The sequence below is a fragment of the Castor canadensis genome, chromosome 10 (genome assembly GCF_047511655.1).
Source record: "Castor canadensis chromosome 10, mCasCan1.hap1v2, whole genome shotgun sequence".
Taxonomy (NCBI): domain Eukaryota; kingdom Metazoa; phylum Chordata; class Mammalia; order Rodentia; family Castoridae; genus Castor; species Castor canadensis.
Genome location: NC_133395.1, coordinates 86,285,415 through 86,304,169, shown reverse-complemented (window position 1 = coordinate 86,304,169; position 18,755 = coordinate 86,285,415). Strand labels below are relative to the sequence as shown.

Here is an 18,755-nt window from a genome sequence, read left to right as displayed (position 1 = left end):
GATGGCAGGAGGGTGGGTACGGGGCTCAGCCAGGGCCAGTTCTGCTGGCACGATCCTGTAGCACGTGGCCGCGTAGCACGGGGCCGGGTCTGAAGGAGGCCAAGCAGGGGCACAAGACCCAGCAGCGGCACAGGGAAGAGGCCCAGGGCACCCAGGAGCAGACGAGACCCGGGAGTCGTGCGTGCTTGGCGTGGCCGCGGGCCCCGTGACGCCCGAGGACTCGAGTGCTCAGCCCCGTGTAGTGGCCGCGAAGGCCTGCCTGGGAGAAACGCCCCGGGAGGCCGGCAGGAACCCGGGATCGGAAGGGATGTGGAGGGGCCCCGGGTCGGAGGAGATGGCTTTGGCTGTGTTTGGTTTTGTTTCTTCTTCCCAAGATCCCGGGTGTGAAAGGGGCCAGAGGTGAAGTCCTGGGCTGGAAAGCCTCACGATTCAGCCCCGCAGCCCCAGGCCCTGAGTGTGGAGGAGGGCGGAGCGGGTCGGCGAAGGGCGCGGCTGCCGTTTTCCTGATGGGCTGGAGGGGCAGTGGCGCTTTCCGGACGAAGAGGACCGGAAGGGTCCCCGAGACCTCCGCTGGGAGCCACGCACCCACCCAAGGATACGGCTCCAGGAGGCGACGGAGGAGGGCGGCTGCTTGCCCTGGCCCGAGCTGTGCGTCCCCCGCCTTGGCCACAGCAGTGGACATTCCCAGAAGAACAAGCGCCCGAGAGCACTGAGAAATTTTCCCCCGAGAAAACTTGACCCTCGTCCTGGCAGCAGGACACCTCGGGAAGAAAGCCACCCAGCGGCCACCTGGGCGAGACCGGCTGCCCGAGCAGGCGCGCGGGGCCTCTGGCCGCTGGCCCCGGGCTGCCAGCCCCCACCCGGACTCCCAGCCGTGCCAGGAGAGCAGCGTGGAGACGCACGCCGGGGCCCTCGGCAGGCTCTTGGGGCTCCCGGAGGCGGCGGCTAGCGTCTACGGCCATACCACCCTGAACGCGCCCGATCTCGTCTGATCTCGGAAGCTAAGCAGGGTCGGGCCTGGTTAGTACTTGGATGGGAGACCGCCTGGGAATACCGGGTGCTGTAGGCTTTTGCTCCTCCCTCCCTCGCTGCTCCTTTTGTCTTCGGGGACTTCGCCACCACCCCCCCCACCACCACCACCACCCCCAGCACCACCACCACCACCACCACAACGACCCACCGTGACCACGACCCCGACCCCGTCCGGGCCACCCGCCAGACCCACGCACACCGAATCCTCACAGCTACGTCCCCGAATCCTCTCCCCTCCCCACACTCTCCTGGGGCGCGCGCCCGCGACACGGGTCACCAGCGAGGTTGGTCCCAGGCCACGTTGGGGACCGCTCCCCAACTGCCCTCCAGGCGGGCGGGGAGGGACGTGCGGAAGCCATGAGAAAGTGGGTCCTGCACCCCAGCGGGCCCCACAGCGGGACGCGCCACACCTGGGCTCGCCACAAGGTGGTGCACTGGGTCCAGGGCAAGACGCCAGGGGACAGAGAAGCAGGGAGCCTCAGTCGGGTGCTGCTCCACGTCGAGCTCCGTCGCTCAACCCAAGACAGGGCAGCCAGCGCGCGACCTCTACGTGGGATCCCGCCTCCCACGGCAGAGCCTGCGGTCACAGGGACAGAGGGCGCAGGCCGCCAGAGCTCCGGATGCCAGCGGCAGCTCCCCGTCCCGCTCAAAGGGAGGGAGGGCCGCCGCTGGCGCCCAGTCGCCTGTGCCACCCTCCGGGTCTCAAAGCACTCCTCAGTCAGCTCAAGGACCGGGGCCACCTGGCCTTCGGGGTCACATGGGCTTGGGCACGACGGAAGGGACCGCTTGCCCCCGTGGAACAGACATTCTCCCCGTGGACAACCTCAGGTGCCGGGACCCTCTGCTCCGCCTTGGAAAACCCACCTTCTGCAATGTATGCCCAACGCAATCAGGCCGAGCAGATTGACCCCCTCGGCCCGGCCCCAGTGTGTGATGGGGCTCTGTGCGTGAGGGCTTGCTCTTCCCCACCTACACCAGGCACGGCATCTAACACACACACACACACACACACACACACACACACCACACAGAGACACCCAGACCACGCACGCACGCACGGGGACGCACCCTCCGCTCCCCCACCCCACACACGAGCAGCCGAAGGACAAGAGGGTATGGCTGGGGCCTGAGCGGGAACAAGCGAAGCCTTGGTTTGCGGCCCCTCGGCCATCTGCATCAGGATTTTTGTCTGGGCTCGGAGGCCAGAGGATCTCTGCCATTTGCTAGCAGGGCCAGGGATGGCAGGAGGGTGGGTACGGGGCTCAGCGAGGGCCAGTTCTGCTGGCACGATCCTGTAGCACGTGGCCGCGTAGCACGGGGCCGGGTCTGATGGAGGCCAAGCAGGGGCACAAGACCCAGCAGCGGCACAGGGAAGAGGCCCAGGGCACCCAGGAGCAGACGAGACCCGGGAGTCGTGCGTGCTTGGCGTGGCCGCGGGCCCCGTGACGCCCGAGGACTCGAGTGCTCAGCCCCGTGTAGTGGCCGCGAAGGCCTGCCTGGGAGAAACGCCCCGGGAGGCCGGCAGGAACCCGGATCGGAAGGGATGTGGAGGGGCCCCGGGTCGGAGGAGATGTCTTTGGCTGTGTTTGGTTTTGTTTCTTCTTCCCAAGATCCCAGGTGTGAAAGGGGCCAGAGGTGAAGTCCTGGGCTGGAAAGCCTCACGATTCAGCCCCGCAGCCCCAGGCCCTGAGTGTGGAGGAAGGCGGAGCGGGTCGGCGAAGGGCGCGGCTGCCGTTTTCCTGATTTGCTGGAGGGGCAGTGTCGCTTTCCGGACGAAGAGGACCGGAAGGGTCCCCGAGACCTCCGCTGGGAGCCACGCACCCACCCAAGGATACGGCTCCAGGAGGCGACGGAGGAGGGCGGCTGCTTGCCCTGGCCCGAGCTGTGCGTCCCCCGCCTTGGCCACAGCAGTGAACATTCCCAGAAGAACAAGCGCCCGAGAGCACTGAGAAATTTTCCCCCGAGAAAACTTGACCCTCGTCCTGGCAGCAGGACACCTCTGGAAGAAAGCCACCCAGCGGCCACCTGGGCGAGACCGGCTGCCCGAGCAGGCGCGCGGGGCCTCTGGCCACTGGCCCCGGGCTGCCAGCCCCCACCCGGACTCCCAGCCGTGCCAGGAGAGCAGCGTGGAGACGCACGCCGGGGCCCTCGGCAGGCTCTTGGGGCTCCCGGAGGCGGCGGCTAGCGTCTACGGCCATACCACCCTGAACGCGCCCGATCTCGTCTGATCTCGGAAGCTAAGCAGGGTCGGGCCTGGTTAGTACTTGGATGGGAGACCGCCTGGGAATACCGGGTGCTGTAGGCTTTTGCTCCTCCCTCCCTCGCTGCTCCTTTTGTCTTCGGGGACTTCGCCACCACCCCCCCCCCCACCACCACCACCCCCAGCACCACCACCACCACCACCACAACGACCCACCGTGACCACGACCCCGACCCCGTCCGGGCCACCCGCCAGACCCACGCACACCGAATCCTCACAGCTACGTCCCCGAATCCTCTCCCCTCCCCACACTCTCCTGGGGCGCGCGCCCGCGACACGGGTCACCAGCGAGGTTGGTCCCAGGCCACGTTGGGGACCGCTCCCCAACTGCCCTCCAGGCGGGCGGGGAGGGACGTGCGGAAGCCATGAGAAAGTGGGTCCTGCACCCCAGCGGGCCCCACAGCGGGACGCGCCACACCTGGGCTCGCCACAAGGTGGTGCACTGGGTCCAGGGCAAGACGCCAGGGGACAGAGAAGCAGGGAGCCTCAGTCGGGTGCTGCTCCACGTCGCCCTCCGTCGCTCAACCCAAGACAGGGCAGCCAGCGCGCGACCTCTACGTGGGATCCCGCCTCCCACGGCAGAGCCTGCGGTCACAGGGACAGAGGGCGCAGGCCGCCAGAGCTCCGGATGCCAGCGGCAGCTCCCCGTCCCGCTCAAAGGGAGGGAGGGCCGCCGCTGGCGCCCAGTCGCCTGTGCCACCCTCCGGGTCTCAAAGCACTCCTCAGTCAGCTCAAGGACCGGGGCCACCTGGCCTTCGGGGTCACATGGGCTTGGGCACGACGGAAGGGACCGCTTGCCCCCGTGGAACAGACATTCTCCCCGTGGACAACCTCAGGTGCCGGGACCCTCTGCTCCGCCTTGGAAAACCCACCTTCTGCAATGTATGCCCAACGCAATCAGGCCGAGCAGATTGACCCCCTCGGCCCGGCCCCAGTGTGTGATGGGGCTCTGTGCGTGAGGGCTTGCTCTTCCCCACCTACACCAGGCACGGCATCTAACACACACACACACACACACACACACCACGCAGAGACACCCAGACCACGCACGCACGCACGGGGACGCACCCTCCTCTCCCCCACCCCACACACGAGCAGCCGAAGGACAAGAGGGTATGGCTGGGGCCTGAGCGGGAACAAGCGAAGCCTTGGTTTGCGGCCCCTCGGCCAACTGCATCAGGATTTTTGTCTGGGCTCGGAGGCCAGAGGATCTCTGCCATTTGCTAGCAGGGCCAGGGATGGCAGGAGGGTGGGTACGGGGCTCAGCCAGGGCCAGTTCTGCTGGCACGATCCTGTAGCACGTGGCCGCGTAGCACGGGGCCGGGTCTGAAGGAGGCCAAGCAGGGGCACAAGACCCAGCAGCGGCACAGGGAAGAGGCCCAGGGCACCCAGGAGCAGACGAGACCCGGGAGTCGTGCGTGCTTGGCGTGGCCGCGGGCCCCGTGACGCCCGAGGACTCGAGTGCTCAGCCCCGTGTAGTGGCCGCGAAGGCCTGCCTGGGAGAAACGCCCCGGGAGGCCGGCAGGAACCCGGGATCGGAAGGGATGTGGAGGGGCCCCGGGTCGGAGGAGATGGCTTTGGCTGTGTTTGGTTTTGTTTCTTCTTCCCAAGATCCCGGGTGTGAAAGGGGCCAGAGGTGAAGTCCTGGGCTGGAAAGCCTCACGATTCAGCCCCGCAGCCCCAGGCCCTGAGTGTGGAGGAGGGCGGAGCAGGTCGGCGAAGGGCGCGGCTGCCGTTTTCCTGATGGGCTGGAGGGGCAGTGGCGCTTTCCGGACGAAGAGGACCGGAAGGGTCCCCGAGACCTCCGCTGGGAGCCACGCACCCACCCAAGGATACGGCTCCAGGAGGCGACGGAGGAGGGCGGCTGCTTGCCCTGGCCCGAGCTGTGCGTCCCCCGCCTTGGCCACAGCAGTGGACATTCCCAGAAGAACAAGCGCCCGAGAGCACTGAGAAATTTTCCCCCGAGAAAACTTGACCCTCGTCCTGGCAGCAGGACACCTCGGGAAGAAAGCCACCCAGCGGCCACCTGGGCGAGACCGGCTGCCCGAGCAGGCGCGCGGGGCCTCTGGCCGCTGGCCCCGGGCTGCCAGCCCCCACCCGGACTCCCAGCCGTGCCAGGAGAGCAGCGTGGAGACGCACGCCGGGGCCCTCGGCAGGCTCTTGGGGCTCCCGGAGGCGGCGGCTAGCGTCTACGGCCATACCACCCTGAACGCGCCCGATCTCGTCTGATCTCGGAAGCTAAGCAGGGTCGGGCCTGGTTAGTACTTGGATGGGAGACCGCCTGGGAATACCGGGTGCTGTAGGCTTTTGCTCCTCCCTCCCTCGCTGCTCCTTTTGTCTTCGGGGACTTCGCCACCACCCCCCCCACAACCACCACCACCCCCAGCACCACCACCACCACCACCACCACAACGACCCACCGTGACCACGACCCCGACCCCGTCCGGGCCACCCGCCAGACCCACGCACACCGAATCCTCACAGCTACGTCCCCGAATCCTCTCCCCTCCCCACACTCTCCTGGGGCGCGCGCCCGCGACACGGGTCACCAGCGAGGTTGGTCCCAGGCCACGTTGGGGACCGCTCCCCAACTGCCCTCCAGGCGGGCGGGGAGGGACGTGCGGAAGCCATGAGAAAGTGGGTCCTGCACCCCAGCGGGCCCCACAGCGGGACGCGCCACACCTGGGCTCGCCACAAGGTGGTGCACTGGGTCCAGGGCAAGACGCCAGGGGACAGAGAAGCAGGGAGCCTCAGTCGGGTGCTGCTCCACGTCGCCCTCCGTCGCTCAACCCAAGACAGGGCAGCCAGCGCGCGACCTCTACGTGGGATCCCGCCTCCCACGGCAGAGCCTGCGGTCACAGGGACAGAGGGCGCAGGCCGCCAGAGCTCCGGATACCAGCGGCAGCTCCCCGTCCCGCTCAAAGGGAGGGAGGGCCGCCGCTGGCGCCCAGTCGCCTGTGCCACCCTCCGGGTCTCAAAGCACTCCTCAGTCAGCTCAAGGACCGGGGCCACCTGGCCTTCGGGGTCACATGGGCTTGGGCACGACGGAAGGGACCGCTTGCCCCCGTGGAACAGACATTCTCCCCGTGGACAACCTCAGGTGCCGGGACCCTCTGCTCCGCCTTGGAAAACCCACCTTCTGCAATGTATGCCCAACGCAATCAGGCCGAGCAGATTGACCCCCTCGGCCCGGCCCCAGTGTGTGATGGGGCTCTGTGCGTGAGGGCTTGCTCTTCCCCACCTACACCAGGCACGGCATCTAACACACACACACACACACACACACACCACGCAGAGACACCCAGACCACGCACGCACGCACGGGGACGCACCCTCCTCTCCCCCACCCCACACACGAGCAGCCGAAGGACAAGAGGGTATGGCTGGGGCCTGAGCGGGAACAAGCGAAGCCTTGGTTTGCGGCCCCTCGGCCAACTGCATCAGGATTTTTGTCTGGGCTCGGAGGCCAGAGGATCTCTGCCATTTGCTAGCAGGGCCAGGGATGGCAGGAGGGTGGGTACGGGGCTCAGCCAGGGCCAGTTCTGCTGGCACGATCCTGTAGCACGTGGCCGCGTAGCACGGGGCCGGGTCTGAAGGAGGCCAAGCAGGGGCACAAGACCCAGCAGCGGCACAGGGAAGAGGCCCAGGGCACCCAGGAGCAGACGAGACCCGGGAGTCGTGCGTGCTTGGCGTGGCCGCGGGCCCCGTGACGCCCGAGGACTCGAGTGCTCAGCCCCGTGTAGTGGCCGCGAAGGCCTGCCTAGGAGAAACGCCCCGGGAGGCCGGCAGGAACCCGGGATCGGAAGGGATGTGGAGGGGCCCCGGGTCGGAGGAGATGGCTTTGGCTGTGTTTGGTTTTGTTTCTTCTTCCCAAGATCCCGGGTGTGAAAGGGGCCAGAGGTGAAGTCCTGGGCTGGAAAGCCTCACGATTCAGCCCCGCAGCCCCAGGCCCTGAGTGTGGAGGAGGGCGGAGCGGGTCGGCGAAGGGCGCGGCTGCCGTTTTCCTGATGGGCTGGAGGGGCAGTGGCGCTTTCCGGACGAAGAGGACCGGAAGGGTCCCCGAGACCTCCGCTGGGAGCCACGCACCCACCCAAGGATACGGCTCCAGGAGGTGACGGAGGAGGGCGGCTGCTTGCCCTGGCCCGAGCTGTGCGTCCCCCGCCTTGGCCACAGCAGTGGACATTCCCAGAAGAACAAGCGCCCGAGAGCACTGAGAAATTTTCCCCCGAGAAAACTTGACCCTCGTCCTGGCAGCAGGACACCTCGGGAAGAAAGCCACCCAGCGGCCACCTGGGCGAGACCGGCTGCCCGAGCAGGCGCGCGGGGCCTCTGGCCGCTGGCCCCGGGCTGCCAGCCCCCACCCGGACTCCCAGCCGTGCCAGGAGAGCAGCGTGGAGACGCACGCCGGGGCCCTCGGCAGGCTCTTGGGGCTCCCGGAGGCGGCGGCTAGCGTCTACGGCCATACCACCCTGAACGCGCCCGATCTCGTCTGATCTCGGAAGCTAAGCAGGGTCGGGCCTGGTTAGTACTTGGATGGGAGACCGCCTGGGAATACCGGGTGCTGTAGGCTTTTGCTCCTCCCTCCCTCGCTGCTCCTTTTGTCTTCGGGGACTTCGCCACCACCCCCCCCACCACCACCACCACCCCCAGCACCACCACCACCACCACCACCACAACGACCCACCGTGACCACGACCCCGACCCCGTCCGGTCCACCCGCCAGACCCACGCACACCGAATCCTCACAGCTACGTCCCCGAATCCTCTCCCCTCCCCACACTCTCCTGGGGCGCGCGCCCGCGACACGGGTCACCAGCGAGGTTGGTCCCAGGCCACGTTGGGGACCGCTCCCCAACTGCCCTCCAGGCGGGCGGGGAGGGACGTGCGGAAGCCATGAGAAAGTGGGTCCTGCACCCCAGCGGGCCCCACAGCGGGACGCGCCACACCTGGGCTCGCCACAAGGTGGTGCACTGGGTCCAGGGCAAGACGCCAGGGGACAGAGAAGCAGGGAGCCTCAGTCGGGTGCTGCTCCACGTCGCGCTCCGTCGCTCAACCCAAGACAGGGCAGCCAGCGCGCGACCTCTACGTGGGATCCCGCCTCCCACGGCAGAGCCTGCGGTCACAGGGACAGAGGGCGCAGGCCGCCAGAGCTCCGGATGCCAGCGGCAGCTCCCCGTCCCGCTCAAAGGGAGGGAGGGCCGCCGCTGGCGCCCAGTCGCCTGTGCCACCCTCCGGGTCTCAAAGCACTCCTCAGTCAGCTCAAGGACCGGGGCCACCTGGCCTTCGGGGTCACATGGGCTTGGGCACGACGGAAGTGACCGCTTGCCCCCGTGGAACAGACATTCTCCCCGTGGACAACCTCAGGTGCCGGGACCCTCTGCTCCGCCTTGGAAAACCCACCTTCTGCAATGTATGCCCAACGCAATCAGGCCGAGCAGATTGACCCCCTCGGCCCGGCCCCAGTGTGTGATGGGGCTCTGTGCGTGAGGGCTTGCTCTTCCCCACCTACACCAGGCACGGCATCTAACACACACACACACACACACACACACCACGCAGAGACACCCAGACCACGCACGCACGCACGGGGACGCACCCTCCTCTCCCCCACCCCACACACGAGCAGCCGAAGGACAAGAGGGTATGGCTGGGGCCTGAGCGGGAACAAGCGAAGCCTTGGTTTGCGGCCCCTCGGCCAACTGCATCAGGATTTTTGTCTGGGCTCGGAGGCCAGAGGATCTCTGCCATTTGCTAGCAGGGCCAGGGATGGCAGGAGGGTGGGTACGGGGCTCAGCCAGGGCCAGTTCTGCTGGCACGATCCTGTAGCACGTGGCCGCGTAGCACGGGGCCGGGTCTGAAGGAGGCCAAGCAGGGGCACAAGACCCAGCAGCGGCACAGGGAAGAGGCCCAGGGCACCCAGGAGCAGACGAGACCCGGGAGTCGTGCGTGCTTGGCGTGGCCGCGGGCCCCGTGACGCCCGAGGACTCGAGTGCTCAGCCCCGTGTAGTGGCCGCGAAGGCCTGCCTGGGAGAAACGCCCCGGGAGGCCGGCAGGAACCCGGGATCGGAAGGGATGTGGAGGGGCCCCGGGTCGGAGGAGATGGCTTTGGCTGTGTTTGGTTTTGTTTCTTCTTCCCAAGATCCCGGGTGTGAAAGGGGCCAGAGGTGAAGTCCTGGGCTGGAAAGCCTCACGATTCAGCCCCGCAGCCCCAGGCCCTGAGTGTGGAGGAGGGCGGAGCGGGTCGGCGAAGGGCGCGGCTGCCGTTTTCCTGATGGGCTGGAGGGGCAGTGGCGCTTTCCGGACGAAGAGGACCGGAAGGGTCCCCGAGACCTCCGCTGGGAGCCACGCACCCACCCAAGGATACGGCTCCAGGAGGCGACGGAGGAGGGCGGCTGCTTGCCCTGGCCCGAGCTGTGCGTCCCCCGCCTTGGCCACAGCAGTGGACATTCCCAGAAGAACAAGCGCCCGAGAGCACTGAGAAATTTTCCCCCGAGAAAACTTGACCCTCGTCCTGGCAGCAGGACACCTCGGGAAGAAAGCCACCCAGCGGCCACCTGGGCGAGACCGGCTGCCCGAGCAGGCGCGCGGGGCCTCTGGCCGCTGGCCCCGGGCTGCCAGCCCCCACCCGGACTCCCAGCCGTGCCAGGAGAGCAGCGTGGAGACGCACGCCGGGGCCCTCGGCAGGCTCTTGGGGCTCCCGGAGGCGGCGGCTAGCGTCTACGGCCATACCACCCTGAACGCGCCCGATCTCGTCTGATCTCGGAAGCTAAGCAGGGTCGGGCCTGGTTAGTACTTGGATGGGAGACCGCCTGGGAATACCGGGTGCTGTAGGCTTTTGCTCCTCCCTCCCTCGCTGCTCCTTTTGTCTTCGGGGACTTCGCCACCACCCCCCCCACCACCACCACCACCCCCAGCACCACCACCACCACCACCACAACGACCCACCGTGACCACGACCCCGACCCCGTCCGGGCCACCCGCCAGACCCACGCACACCGAATCCTCACAGCTACGTCCCCGAATCCTCTCCCCTCCCCACACTCTCCTGGGGCGCGCGCCCGCGACACGGGTCACCAGCGAGGTTGGTCCCAGGCCACGTTGGGGACCGCTCCCCAACTGCCCTCCAGGCGGGCGGGGAGGGACGTGCGGAAGCCATGAGAAAGTGGGTCCTGCACCCCAGCGGGCCCCACAGCGGGACGCGCCACACCTGGGCTCGCCACAAGGTGGTGCACTGGGTCCAGGGCAAGACGCCAGGGGACAGAGAAGCAGGGAGCCTCAGTCGGGTGCTGCTCCACGTCGAGCTCCGTCGCTCAACCCAAGACAGGGCAGCCAGCGCGCGACCTCTACGTGGGATCCCGCCTCCCACGGCAGAGCCTGCGGTCACAGGGACAGAGGGCGCAGGCCGCCAGAGCTCCGGATGCCAGCGGCAGCTCCCCGTCCCGCTCAAAGGGAGGGAGGGCCGCCGCTGGCGCCCAGTCGCCTGTGCCACCCTCCGGGTCTCAAAGCACTCCTCAGTCAGCTCAAGGACCGGGGCCACCTGGCCTTCGGGGTCACATGGGCTTGGGCACGACGGAAGGGACCGCTTGCCCCCGTGGAACAGACATTCTCCCCGTGGACAACCTCAGGTGCCGGGACCCTCTGCTCCGCCTTGGAAAACCCACCTTCTGCAATGTATGCCCAACGCAATCAGGCCGAGCAGATTGACCCCCTCGGCCCGGCCCCAGTGTGTGATGGGGCTCTGTGCGTGAGGGCTTGCTCTTCCCCACCTACACCAGGCACGGCATCTAACACACACACACACACACACACACACACACACACCACACAGAGACACCCAGACCACGCACGCACGCACGGGGACGCACCCTCCGCTCCCCCACCCCACACACGAGCAGCCGAAGGACAAGAGGGTATGGCTGGGGCCTGAGCGGGAACAAGCGAAGCCTTGGTTTGCGGCCCCTCGGCCATCTGCATCAGGATTTTTGTCTGGGCTCGGAGGCCAGAGGATCTCTGCCATTTGCTAGCAGGGCCAGGGATGGCAGGAGGGTGGGTACGGGGCTCAGCGAGGGCCAGTTCTGCTGGCACGATCCTGTAGCACGTGGCCGCGTAGCACGGGGCCGGGTCTGATGGAGGCCAAGCAGGGGCACAAGACCCAGCAGCGGCACAGGGAAGAGGCCCAGGGCACCCAGGAGCAGACGAGACCCGGGAGTCGTGCGTGCTTGGCGTGGCCGCGGGCCCCGTGACGCCCGAGGACTCGAGTGCTCAGCCCCGTGTAGTGGCCGCGAAGGCCTGCCTGGGAGAAACGCCCCGGGAGGCCGGCAGGAACCCGGATCGGAAGGGATGTGGAGGGGCCCCGGGTCGGAGGAGATGTCTTTGGCTGTGTTTGGTTTTGTTTCTTCTTCCCAAGATCCCAGGTGTGAAAGGGGCCAGAGGTGAAGTCCTGGGCTGGAAAGCCTCACGATTCAGCCCCGCAGCCCCAGGCCCTGAGTGTGGAGGAAGGCGGAGCGGGTCGGCGAAGGGCGCGGCTGCCGTTTTCCTGATTTGCTGGAGGGGCAGTGTCGCTTTCCGGACGAAGAGGACCGGAAGGGTCCCCGAGACCTCCGCTGGGAGCCACGCACCCACCCAAGGATACGGCTCCAGGAGGCGACGGAGGAGGGCGGCTGCTTGCCCTGGCCCGAGCTGTGCGTCCCCCGCCTTGGCCACAGCAGTGAACATTCCCAGAAGAACAAGCGCCCGAGAGCACTGAGAAATTTTCCCCCGAGAAAACTTGACCCTCGTCCTGGCAGCAGGACACCTCTGGAAGAAAGCCACCCAGCGGCCACCTGGGCGAGACCGGCTGCCCGAGCAGGCGCGCGGGGCCTCTGGCCACTGGCCCCGGGCTGCCAGCCCCCACCCGGACTCCCAGCCGTGCCAGGAGAGCAGCGTGGAGACGCACGCCGGGGCCCTCGGCAGGCTCTTGGGGCTCCCGGAGGCGGCGGCTAGCGTCTACGGCCATACCACCCTGAACGCGCCCGATCTCGTCTGATCTCGGAAGCTAAGCAGGGTCGGGCCTGGTTAGTACTTGGATGGGAGACCGCCTGGGAATACCGGGTGCTGTAGGCTTTTGCTCCTCCCTCCCTCGCTGCTCCTTTTGTCTTCGGGGACTTCGCCACCACCCCCCCCACCACCACCACCACCCCCAGCACCACCACCACCACCACCACCACAACGACCCACCGTGACCACGACCCCGACCCCGTCCGGGCCACCCGCCAAACCCACGCACACCGAATCCTCACAGCTACGTCCCCGAATCCTCTCCCCTCCCCACACTCTCCTGGGGCGCGCGCCCGCGACACGGGTCACCAGCAAGGTTGGTCCCAGGCCACGTTGGGGACCGCTCCCCAACTGCCCTCCAGGCGGGCGGGGAGGGACGTGCGGAAGCCATGAGAAAGTGGGTCCTGCACCCCAGCGGGCCCCACAGCGGGACGCGCCACACCTGGGCTCGCCACAAGGTGGTGCACTGGGTCCAGGGCAAGACGCCAGGGGACAGAGAAGCAGGGAGCCTCAGTCGGGTGCTGCTCCACGTCGCGCTCCGTCGCTCAACCCAAGACAGGGCAGCCAGCGCGCGACCTCTACGTGGGATCCCGCCTCCCACGGCAGAGCCTGCAGTCACAGGGACAGAGGGCGCAGGCCGCCAGAGCTCCGGATGCCAGCGGCAGCTCCCCGTCCCGCTCAAAGGGAGGGAGGGCCGCCGCTGGCGCCCAGTCGCCTGTGCCACCCTCCGGGTCTCAAAGCACTCCTCAGTCAGCTCAAGGACCGGGGCCACCTGGCATTCGGGGTCACATGGGCTTGGGCACGACGGAAGGGACCGCTTGCCCCCATGCAACAGACATTCTCCCCGTGGACAACCTCAGGTGCCGGGACCCTCTGCTCCGCCTTGGAAAACCCACCTTCTGCAATGTATGCCCAACGCAATCAGGCCGAGCAGATTGACCCCCTCGGCCCGGCCCCAGTGTGTGATGGGGCTCTGTGCGTGAGGGCTTGCTCTTCCCCACCTACACCAGGCACGGCATCTAACACACACACACACACACACACACACCACGCAGAGACACCCAGACCACGCACGCACGCACGGGGACGCACCCTCCTCTCCCCCACCCCACACACGAGCAGCCGAAGGACAAGAGGGTATGGCTGGGGCCTGAGCGGGAACAAGCGAAGCCTTGGTTTGCGGCCCCTCGGCCAACTGCATCAGGATTTTTGTCTGGGCTCGGAGGCCAGAGGATCTCTGCCATTTGCTAGCAGGGCCAGGGATGGCAGGAGGGTGGGTACGGGGCTCAGCCAGGGCCAGTTCTGCTGGCACGATCCTGTAGCACGTGGCCGCGTAGCACGGGGCCGGGTCTGAAGGAGGCCAAGCAGGGGCACAAGACCCAGCAGCGGCACAGGGAAGAGGCCCAGGGCACCCAGGAGCAGACGAGACCCGGGAGTCGTGCGTGCTTGGTGTGGCCGCGGGCCCCGTGACGCCCGAGGACTCGAGTGCTCAGCCCCGTGTAGTGGCCGCGAAGGCCTGCCTGGGAGAAACGCCCCGGGAGGCCGGCAGGAACCCGGATCGGAAGGGATGTGGAGGGGCCCCGGGTCGGAGGAGATGTCTTTGGCTGTGTTTGGTTTTGTTTCTTCTTCCCAAGATCCCAGGTGTGAAAGGGGCCAGAGGTGAAGTCCTGGGCTGGAAAGCCTCACGATTCAGCCCCGCAGCCCCAGGCCCTGAGTGTGGAGGAAGGCGGAGCGGGTCGGCGAAGGGCGCGGCTGCCGTTTTCCTGATTTGCTGGAGGGGCAGTGTCGCTTTCCGGACGAAGAGGACCGGAAGGGTCCCCGAGACCTCCGCTGGGAGCCACGCACCCACCCAAGGATACGGCTCCAGGAGGCGATGGAGGAGGGCGGCTGCTTGCCCTGGCCCGAGCTGTGCGTCCCCCGCCTTGGCCACAGCAGTGAACATTCCCAGAAGAACAAGCGCCCGAGAGCACTGAGAAATTTTCCCCCGAGAAAACTTGACCCTCGTCCTGGCAGCAGGACACCTCTGGAAGAAAGCCACCCAGCGGCCACCTGGGCGAGACCGGCTGCCCGAGCAGGCGCGCGGGGCCTCTGGCCGCTGGCCCCGGGCTGCCAGCCCCCACCCGGACTCCCAGCCGTGCCAGGAGAGCAGCGTGGAGACGCACGCCGGGGCCCTCGGCAGGCTCTTGGGGCTCCCGGAGGCGGCGGCTAGCGTCTACGGCCATACCACCCTGAACGCGCCCGATCTCGTCTGATCTCGGAAGCTAAGCAGGGTCGGGCCTGGTTAGTACTTGGATGGGAGACCGCCTGGGAATACCGGGTGCTGTAGGCTTTTGCTCCTCCCTCCCTCGCTGCTCCTTTTGTCTTCGGGGACTTCGCCACCACCCCCCCCACCACCACCACCACCCCCAGCACCACCACCACCACCACCACCACAACGACCCACCGTGACCACGACCCCGACCCCGTCCGGGCCACCCGCCAGACCCACGCACACCGAATCCTCACAGCTACGTCCCCGAATCCTCTCCCCTCCCCACACTCTCCTGGGGCGCGCGCCCGCGACACGGGTCACCAGCGAGGTTGGTCCCAGGCCACGTTGGGGACCGCTCCCCAACTGCCCTCCAGGCGGGCGGGGAGGGACGTGCGGAAGCCATGAGAAAGTGGGTCCTGCACCCCAGCGGGCCCCACAGCGGGACGCGTCACACCTGGGCTCGCCACAAGGTGGTGCACTGGGTCCAGGGCAAGACGCCAGGGGACAGAGAAGCAGGGAGCCTCAGTCGGGTGCTGCTCCACGTCGCGCTCCGTCGCTCAACCCAAGACAGGGCAGCCAGCGCGCGACCTCTACGTGGGATCCCGCCTCCCACGGCAGAGCCTGCGGTCACAGGGACAGAGGGCGCAGGCCGCCAGAGCTCCGGATGCCAGCGGCAGCTCCCCGTCCCGCTCAAAGGGAGGGAGGGCCGCCGCTGGCGCCCAGTCGCCTGTGCCACCCTCCGGGTCTCAAAGCACTCCTCAGTCAGCTCAAGGACCGGGGCCACCTGGCCTTCGGGGTCACATGGGCTTGGGCACGACGGAAGGGACCGCTTGCCCCCGTGGAACAGACATTCTCCCCGTGGACAACCTCAGGTGCCGGGACCCTCTGCTCCGCCTTGGAAAACCCACCTTCTGCAATGTATGCCCAACGCAATCAGGCCGAGCAGATTGACCCCCTCGGCCCGGCCCCAGTGTGTGATGGGGCTCTGTGCGTGAGGGCTTGCTCTTCCCCACCTACACCAGGCACGGCATCTAACACACACACACACACACACACACACCACGCAGAGACACCCAGACCACGCACGCACGCACGGGGACGCACCCTCCTCTCCCCCACCCCACACACGAGCAGCCGAAGGACAAGAGGGTATGGCTGGGGCCTGAGCGGGAACAAGCGAAGCCTTGGTTTGCGGCCCCTCGGCCAACTGCATCAGGATTTTTGTCTGGGCTCGGAGGCCAGAGGATCTCTGCCATTTGCTAGCAGGGCCAGGGATGGCAGGAGGGTGGGTACGGGGCTCAGCCAGGGCCAGTTCTGCTGGCACGATCCTGTAGCACGTGGCCGCGTAGCACGGGGCCGGGTCTGAAGGAGGCCAAGCAGGGGCACAAGACCCAGCAGCGGCACAGGGAAGAGGCCCAGGGCACCCAGGAGCAGACGAGACCCGGGAGTCGTGCGTGCTTGGCGTGGCCGCGGGCCCCGTGACGCCCGAGGACTCGAGTGCTCAGCCCCGTGTAGTGGCCGCGAAGGCCTGCCTGGGAGAAACGCCCCGGGAGGCCGGCAGGAACCCGGGATCGGAAGGGATGTGGAGGGGCCCCGGGTCGGAGGAGATGGCTTTGGCTGTGTTTGGTTTTGTTTCTTCTTCCCAAGATCCCGGGTGTGAAAGGGGCCAGAGGTGAAGTCCTGGGCTGGAAAGCCTCACGATTCAGCCCCGCAGCCCCAGGCCCTGAGTGTGGAGGAGGGCGGAGCGGGTCGGCGAAGGGCGCGGCTGCCGTTTTCCTGATGGGCTGGAGGGGCAGTGGCGCTTTCCGGACGAAGAGGACCGGAAGGGTCCCCGAGACCTCCGCTGGGAGCCACGCACCCACCCAAGGATACGGCTCCAGGAGGCGACGGAGGAGGGCGGCTGCTTGCCCTGGCCCGAGCTGTGCGTCCCCCGCCTTGGCCACAGCAGTGGACATTCCCAGAAGAACAAGCGCCCGAGAGCACTGAGAAATTTTCCCCCGAGAAAACTTGACCCTCGTCCTGGCAGCAGGACACCTCGGGAAGAAAGCCACCCAGCGGCCACCTGGGCGAGACCGGCTGCCCGAGCAGGCGCGCGGGGCCTCTGGCCGCTGGCCCCGGGCTGCCAGCCCCCACCCGGACTCCCAGCCGTGCCAGGAGAGCAGCGTGGAGACGCACGCCGGGGCCCTCGGCAGGCTCTTGGGGCTCCCGGAGGCGGCGGCTAGCGTCTACGGCCATACCACCCTGAACGCGCCCGATCTCGTCTGATCTCGGAAGCTAAGCAGGGTCCGGTCTGGTTAGTACTTGGATGGGAGACCGCCTGGGAATACCGGGTGCTGTAGGCTTTTGCTCCTCCCTCCCTCGCTGCTCCTTTTGTCTTCGGGGACTTCGCCACCACCCCCCCCACCACCACCACCACCCCCAGCACCACCACCACCACCACCACCACAACGACCCACCGTGACCACGACCCCGACCCCGTCCGGGCCACCCGCCAGACCCACGCACACCGAATCCTCACAGCTACGTCCCCGAATCCTCTCCCCTCCCCACACTCTCCTGGGGCGCGCGCCCGCGACACGGGTCACCAGCGAGGTTGGTCCCAGGCCACGTTGGGGACCGCTCCCCAACTGCCCTCCAGGCGGGCGGGGAGGGACGTGCGGAAGCCATGAGAAAGTGGGTCCTGCACCCCAGCGGGCCCCACAGCGGGACGCGCCACACCTGGGCTCGCCACAAGGTGGTGCACTGGGTCCAGGGCAAGACGCCAGGGGACAGAGAAGCAGGGAGCCTCAGTCGGGTGCTGCTCCACGTCGCGCTCCGTCGCTCAACCCAAGACAGGGCAGCCAGCGCGCGACCTCTACGTGGGATCCCGCCTCCCACGGCAGAGCCTGCGGTCACAGGGACAGAGGGCGCAGGCCGCCAGAGCTCCGGATGCCAGCGGCAGCTCCCCGTCCCGCTCAAAGGGAGGGAGGGCCGCCGCTGGCGCCCAGTCGCCTGTGCCACCCTCCGGGTCTCAAAGCACTCCTCAGTCAGCTCAAGGACCGGGGCCACCTGGCCTTCGGGGTCACATGGGCTTGGGCACGACGGAAGGGACCGCTTGCCCCCGTGCAACAGACATTCTCCCCGTGGACAACCTCAGGTGCCGGGACCCTCTGCTCCGCCTTGGAAAACCCACCTTCTGCAATGTATGCCCAACGCAATCAGGCCGAGCAGATTGACCCCCTCGGCCCGGCCCCAGTGTGTGATGGGGCTCTGTGCGTGAGGGCTTGCTCTTCCCCACCTACACCAGGCACGGCATCTAACACACACACACACACACACACACACCACGCAGAGACACCCAGACCACGCACGCACGCACGGGGACGCACCCTCCTCTCCCCCACCCCACACACGAGCAGCCGAAGGACAAGAGGGTATGGCTGGGGCCTGAGCGGGAACAAGCGAAGCCTTGGTTTGCGGCCCCTCGGCCAACTGCATCAGGATTTTTGTCTGGGCTCGGAGGCCAGAGGATCTCTGCCATTTGCTAGCAGGGCCAGGGATGGCAGGAGGGTGGGTACGGGGCTCAGCCAGGGCCAGTTCTGCTGGCACGATCCTGTAGCACGTGGCCGCGTAGCACGGGGCCGGGTCTGAAGGAGGCCAAGCAGGGGCACAAGACCCAGCAGCGGCACAGGGAAGAGGCCCAGGGCACCCAGGAGCAGACGAGACCCGGGAGTCGTGCGTGCTTGGTGTGGCCGCGGGCCCCGTGACGCCCGAGGACTCGAGTGCTCAGCCCCGTGTAGTGGCCGTGAAGGCCTGCCTGGGAGAAACGCCCCGGGAGGCCGGCAGGAACCCGGATCGGAAGGGATGTGGAGGGGCCCCGGGTCGGAGGAGATGTCTTTGGCTGTGTTTGGTTTTGTTTCTTCTTCCCAAGATCCCAGGTGTGAAAGGGGCCAGAGGTGAAGTCCTGGGCTGGAAAGCCTCACGATTCAGCCCCGCAGCCCCAGGCCCTGAGTGTGGAGGAAGGCGGAGCGGGTCGGCGAAGGGCACGGCTGCCGTTTTCCTGATTTGCTGGAGGGGCAGTGTCGCTTTCCGGACGAAGAGGACCGGAAGGGTCCCCGAGACCTCCGCTGGGAGCCACGCACCCACCCAAGGATACGGCTCCAGGAGGCGATGGAGGAGGGCGGCTGCTTGCCCTGG

The 18,755-nt window shown here is 67.6% G+C and overlaps 8 non-coding genes across 8 annotated transcripts; all 8 read left to right on the top strand.

Moving 5' to 3' along the window:
- Window positions 1-950: 950 nt before the first annotated feature.
- LOC141412843 (5S ribosomal RNA) lies at window positions 951-1,069 on the top strand. The gene has a single exon (XR_012437685.1). It is a non-coding gene; the product is annotated as a 5S ribosomal RNA (ribosomal RNA).
- A 2,149-nt stretch (window positions 1,070-3,218) lies between these two features.
- Window positions 3,219-3,337, top strand: LOC141412832 (5S ribosomal RNA). Its single transcript, XR_012437674.1, has one exon. It is a non-coding gene; the product is annotated as a 5S ribosomal RNA (ribosomal RNA).
- A 2,142-nt stretch (window positions 3,338-5,479) lies between these two features.
- Window positions 5,480-5,598, top strand: LOC141412821 (5S ribosomal RNA). The gene has a single exon (XR_012437663.1). It is a non-coding gene; the product is annotated as a 5S ribosomal RNA (ribosomal RNA).
- A 2,145-nt stretch (window positions 5,599-7,743) lies between these two features.
- LOC141412810 (5S ribosomal RNA) lies at window positions 7,744-7,862 on the top strand. Its single transcript, XR_012437652.1, has one exon. It is a non-coding gene; the product is annotated as a 5S ribosomal RNA (ribosomal RNA).
- Window positions 7,863-10,007: 2,145 nt separating this feature from the next.
- Window positions 10,008-10,126, top strand: LOC141412799 (5S ribosomal RNA). The gene has a single exon (XR_012437641.1). It is a non-coding gene; the product is annotated as a 5S ribosomal RNA (ribosomal RNA).
- A 2,149-nt stretch (window positions 10,127-12,275) lies between these two features.
- Window positions 12,276-12,394, top strand: LOC141412788 (5S ribosomal RNA). The gene has a single exon (XR_012437630.1). It is a non-coding gene; the product is annotated as a 5S ribosomal RNA (ribosomal RNA).
- A 2,144-nt stretch (window positions 12,395-14,538) lies between these two features.
- On the top strand, window positions 14,539-14,657 carry LOC141412776 (5S ribosomal RNA). The gene has a single exon (XR_012437618.1). It is a non-coding gene; the product is annotated as a 5S ribosomal RNA (ribosomal RNA).
- Window positions 14,658-16,802: 2,145 nt separating this feature from the next.
- On the top strand, window positions 16,803-16,921 carry LOC141412992 (5S ribosomal RNA). Its single transcript, XR_012437834.1, has one exon. It is a non-coding gene; the product is annotated as a 5S ribosomal RNA (ribosomal RNA).
- Window positions 16,922-18,755: the final 1,834 nt, after the last annotated feature.